At 46.2% G+C, this 5,706-nt stretch overlaps 1 long non-coding RNA gene across 1 annotated transcript; it reads left to right on the top strand.

Annotated features, from left to right (window-relative positions):
* The first annotated feature begins 3,193 nt into the window (after nucleotides 1–3,193).
* Nucleotides 3,194–3,474, top strand: LOC119561805. Its single transcript, XR_005221456.1, has 3 exons — nucleotides 3,194–3,227; nucleotides 3,284–3,387; nucleotides 3,444–3,474. It is a non-coding gene; the product is annotated as an uncharacterized LOC119561805 (long non-coding RNA).
* The last annotated feature ends 2,232 nt before the right edge of the window (nucleotides 3,475–5,706 follow it).

Here is a 5,706-nt window from a genome sequence, read left to right as displayed (position 1 = left end):
CGCTGCCTCTTAGTCCTTCCAGCACTTCGTCCGCTATGTCTCCAAGTTCTTGCCTTTGTAAAAGCCACCAACTGTGTCTGCTTTCCACACCAGCCTTTTTTGTCACACTCCAGTTAAATTGCTTATGACGATTTGAAGATCTCTGGCCGATTTGCTCAATTTCATCAGCTCTCTGCTTACACCGCACTCCACGTGCTTTTGCCAAGTTGAAAGTTCTGTCGAATGGTAGGCTATATCATGGTTGAACCCCAAAAATTGCAGGGTCCTCTTTTTAGATATAGTATGATGATATGCTTTATTCACATTCGACGGGTTAACTTAGGTTTTACAAAATATTCGTGTCCTATAGAACTGTACTTTGCGAGATTCTGGCAGCGAGTGTGTATGGCGGTGCGTTGCCACCTTTTACTCACGTTGCAACTGGGTATCGAGTACAACTTAGAATTATCGAGTACAACTTAGGAATACCGAGTACAGAAAGGGAAAGATATTGGATCAGTAGGTGAGACCGCTTCTAGTGGTCCTTGTCTCTCCACTACCGCATCCCACATTTATATCTAAACCAGTCAGCTGAGGTTAGTACGACCAGTCTCTCGAGTGATCAAAACGGTGTAGCAGACCCGAGTGAGGATAAATTGAATAAACGGAAAAGACTATATCATTGCACCTCTCGATCGTGTGTTTCCTTCTCGTAGTCAGGCACCACGTCTAACCTTACCTTACCCCGATCACATTGCTTCTTCGGACCTGAATGTGGACCCCCTTCCCGTTCGGTCCGGTGGTCTTCCTATCCCTGTAGTTTTTGGGATTTGTGCGTGGACACCCTTCCCGCCTTATCCGCAAGCCTAGTTTTCCTACCTCTGTAGTTTTTGGGATTTGTGCGTGGACACCCTTCCCGCCTTATCCGCAAGCCTAGTTTTCCTACCTCTGTAGTTTTTGGGATTTGTGCGTGGACACCCTTCCCACCTTATCCGCAAGCCTAGTTTTCCTACCTCTGTAGTTTTTGGGATTTGTGCGTGGACACCCTTCCCGTCTTATCCGCAAGCCTAGTTTTCCTACCTCTGTAGTTTTTGGGATCTGTGCGTGGACACCCTTCCCGCCTTATCCGCAAGCCTAGTTTTCCTACCTCTGTAGTTTTTGGGATTTGTGCGTGGACACCCTTCCTGCCTTATCCGCAAGCCTAGTTTTACTACCTCTGTGGTTTTTGGGATTTGTGCGTGGACACCCTTCCCGCCTTATCCGCAAGCCTAGTTTTCATACCTCTGTAGTTTTTGGGATTTGTGCGTGGACACCCTTCCCGCCTTATCCGCAAGCCTGGTTTCCTTACCTCCATAGTTTTTGGGACTTGCGCGTGGACACCCTTCCCGCCTTATCCACAATTCTAACTCCTTCTTCATTTGGGGGCTCGTGCGCAGCCCCGCCCCCGTGCTACCTAACACCCGCCAAGTATTCTCCCCGCTTGGCCTCGCCCGAAGGTCCAGCCCAGTGGATTTTTCGACTCCGACGCGAGACCCAAGACTTACGCCCGCAAAGTATTCTCCCGGCTTGGCCTCGCCGGAAGGTCCAGCCCGGTGGACTTTTCGCCTCCGACAAGACTCCGGCTAGCCCGTTAGGTCGTAGGCCAGGAATTGGACTCCGCATAACCAACGTCATCTGCCTTCTCCTCGACGTAAATAAGGACCTCCGGGGAAGACTCCCCTCAAAGCTACCCGTTCCCCTGTGGAGTGGAACCCTCTAGTCCGGTGTTTCGGTGATTTACAAATTTTCTTGTAATGGACTCTTGGATCCGACTGAGATCTGTACCCCGGCCGAGAAAGCATCCTTACAATCCCTATTACTATTTGGCATACCCCAATTCCTTTCTTATTTATATTTGTTTTTTCCTCTTTCATCAACTTTTTCTAATATGGGGGGATGAGACGTAGCTATTTTTCTTACCCACTAACTTTTCTCTCCTTTCCTTTATTTCCTAATCCGTTCGTGTCAATTTTTCATAACTATTTAAACGATTTTACTAATTCAATTTATTCTCTATCTTTCAGCCTCTACTTGAAATTTGCTGGGTATCGATGTCACACTTTGTGCACTGTGTACATGAACCACACCAACTCCAAACAAAGACAACAAATTTAGATAAGTTATTACAACTTTACCTTGCCACAGACAACATATTAAAAAGATAATTGTTTTCTTTTTATTTTAGAAACTGATGAGCTTCCTAGCCTGGCTTCGCATGTCCCGTACTTACTCGGTCATGGGTCCACTTCTAGTCGGTCTTCACCTTCTCAGCAAGGATTGTGCTCAGCAGAAAGGACCTTCCGGAATCTTACCTGTGGCTACGATGGGTTCGACCTTCTAAGCCTGCCCACGGTCCAAACAGCTGGTTTCCGATGTCGGTTTCTATTGGCACATTCCCTGGTGAGTGCTTACTTTTTACGTTATGCTTGAAATTCTTTACTTTTATTGATTCCATTTCATTCTTTTCTTATATTTTCATTGGGCGCCATTTGTCGTGTCCTGCTTTTCGCGCAGTGTAGATGACGGCTAGTCATCGAATGTCCCAGGGAGGGGAACAACCAAAAATCTTGTCTACGCAGCAGACACAACAAAAACAAAACGGAAATTCAAATTTGGACAACGGCAATCTTCACGAAGGATTTTTCGAACATCTGGACTGGACTACACAGCTCTAATCGTGGTCGTGGAGTCCCTCCCAACCATGAGAGCATCCTTTAACATTTCTCGGACACATCTCCCAAATCTGCTTTGTGGGTCGTACTACCTCGCCTAAATCATCTCACCCCCAACACGAATTCATTTCGCTATCACATTGTATTCCATAACCTTCTCTTCAATTGTAACATTTAACCAGCCTACCTACGGTACCGAAGGACCTTCACATGGAAGACATATATATATATGAATAAATAAATAAATAACATCTCAGTATGTTTGTATGCGTAAATAAATAAGTTGAATAAATACTGATTTAAATTGATAGAAATTGATATAAATTAATTTGGTCGGGTTACATAATTAAATATTTTATCAGGCTCTTTTTTTTTTATTTGCTCCGGCTTAAAATAGACTCAATTTTTTGTAATGGGTAAGCATCCTTCACTGTAAGTGTGATCAGTTTTCTTGCACAGCCTATTCTTTCCAGGTGCCTGTACCAGCGTCGTTCGGTTGTTCCATCAACTAACTGGATCGAGTGTTCTTCTACCTTGGTAAGTCCTAATACTTGACTATCGTATGTCAGAAAACGTTATTTTGCTTCTTCCAGCTGCTCAATCTGTTCGGGGGATGGGATATGTGCCTCTATCAGTTCTCCTTTGGCCATAAACTCGAGCTCCACCTGGTGTAAGGATTCTACACCCACCACCTCTGGTACCAATTCGAATTTCCTCCATAAATCTATACCAATGTACAATTTTTGCTTCAAGGAAGGACAAAGGAGTATCGGCAATCGATGTGTTAGCCCATTATACGAGATGCTGTGTTGAATCTTCCCCACTACTCGATGCTGCGTACCTCCCGCTGATTTCATTATCGATTGTGACCTCTCTAATCTCAGTCCTAACCTTTCCACTGTTTCTAGGCAACCTTCCCCAAGCAAGCTGACTGATTCCCCGGAATTCAAGAGACCCACGACCTCCAGATCTTCTATCTTGACCTGTGCGAATGGTCTATTGTCGCCTTCCACCGCAGCTCTGATGGCTGAACAAATCATCCTTCTTTCTGCCTTCCGCTGCTGACTTCTCCTATGGACTCTAAAAATTTTTTGCGAAATGTTCCGGTCTGGATCCCCTTCCCAAATATTCGGCTTCTGACCTCTTGGTAGTGTGCTTATCGGACTGCTATAGGTTCACGTTTCGACCAGTTAATGTTATGTGCTGGTCCATTTATATTTATAAGAATCTTTATAAGAATAAAATCTCCTTACAGCTATCCTTATCATTAGGCATGCGATTTGACGAGGCTTTCACTTGTTCGTGGCAAACGGATTGGAGCGTGGTTCCTCGTTCTTGCCCGTTTGGCATCGAGTACATCTCGGAGTCCCCACACCGGGTAGTCCACACTTCCGCAATTACAGCATGTAAGTGGCTATCGTTCCCTGTTGTTCTCCCAGTGTCTAGCTGATGCCTCCACTTCCTCTTGCTCTCCAGGTATATTCTCTTCTCCGACTGGTTCTGGACAAAGCTCATCTATCCTCGGACGATCCTTATATCCCCGGTGAGTTTCGAGGTTTCTTGGATGTCGGGTCAATCGAGTCGCCAATATATTTTTTCCGCATCGTGGCATTCATGTCGGAGTTGATCCAGGTTTGTGATGTATATCGGGTATTTAAGTCTCGAAATCTGATCCCTAATATTCATCTTTATCACCTTTATCAGGTCGAAGTCGGAAAACGGCATCTCTAGTCGAGATCTGAGCGCTAGAGTGGTCTGGATGTACACCTCGATGGTTTCTCCTGGCTTCTGCTTCCGTTCTCGCAGCTCATTGGATCGGTGACTCTCAAACTGCTGTTGTAGTGCGTACCTCAGGTAAGTCCACTCTTGCTTCTCCGTTGACCTCACGTACATCCAGTACCATTCCTTTGCTTGTCCGTCCACTAATACATGAAATTCTTAGGACCTCCTTCTACGGCACCTGATGCGACCTATGGAGATGTTTGAGGCGGAACATAAATTCAGACACGGGCATGCTTCTGGGACTTTCATCGAAACTTAGCCCCCACTTCTGCAGCTGGCCGACTTTAAACGCCGAATCGCCTGCTGCCACGCTTGACCGACGCTGATCTTGTCCTAGATTGACGTTGTGCTGTGTCCCACCGTTTCCAGGAGGATGTTCTGGCGGCGTCGTGTGAGACCCATTCCGTCTTCTTTGTTCCTGCTCCGTCGACCAGGCGGCTTGCCGATACCCTTCCGATGCGTGACGACTCATCTCCTGCTTCTCGGAAAACGCCCCAGATGTTGGCGGCGGAAATCCTATATGGTGACGTACCCCCAGCAGTATGATTATCGGAGGTTGCTGTAGCATCCTTGGATTGAATGGTGGCATCTGACTCGGATTTGCCCGCGGCTGCTCTGCAATGCCTTGAGGTGGCTGCATATGCGTCCCCGAAGAGGGTACGTCCTTCATGAACTGCATCATATCCTGCTGCATCTGCTGTTTGAACGCTTCATATTCCGTCGACATTCCCACCTGGTAAGTCGGTTGTGCTTGAACCAGTGCCGCATTAACCCCTGACTTTACTTCAGATGGAAAAGACTTTGGTATGGCCCCGGTTCCGCCTACCGACTGATGACCACTCGCTTCCGCTTTCCATTACATCAGGATTCTGTTCCCTTAGCGACTCCATGCCTTCGGGTGCCTTTATGTTTTCCAATTTCTCCTCTTGATTTGCCTGCGAGCGCGTTACTGGCGGAGTCATACTTGCTGGTCCCCTATTCCGAATGAACTCCAAACTTCTCCTCAATTTTCTTCCAATTTGAACTCTATCCTGTGACGAACCCGCCTAGAAGGCGCGTGCGCCACAATAAGTACTACTCTCTTTATAATAGCTTTAAGAGAAATACAGTGAATTACAATAAATATTAAGTCGAATTAAGAATAAATAAGTTATAGCTAAGTTCAGAACCCGGAGTGGCAACGCCAACCGATAGTTCATCAAGATATGTTAAATACTAGAAAAACAAAGGAGCT

This window comes from Drosophila subpulchrella, unplaced genomic scaffold, assembly GCF_014743375.2.
Source record: "Drosophila subpulchrella strain 33 F10 #4 breed RU33 unplaced genomic scaffold, RU_Dsub_v1.1 Primary Assembly Seq37, whole genome shotgun sequence".
Lineage (NCBI taxonomy): Eukaryota > Metazoa > Arthropoda > Insecta > Diptera > Drosophilidae > Drosophila > Drosophila subpulchrella.
The sequence above is the reverse complement of the archived record's forward strand: the minus strand, read 5'-3'. Positions and strand labels throughout refer to the sequence as shown.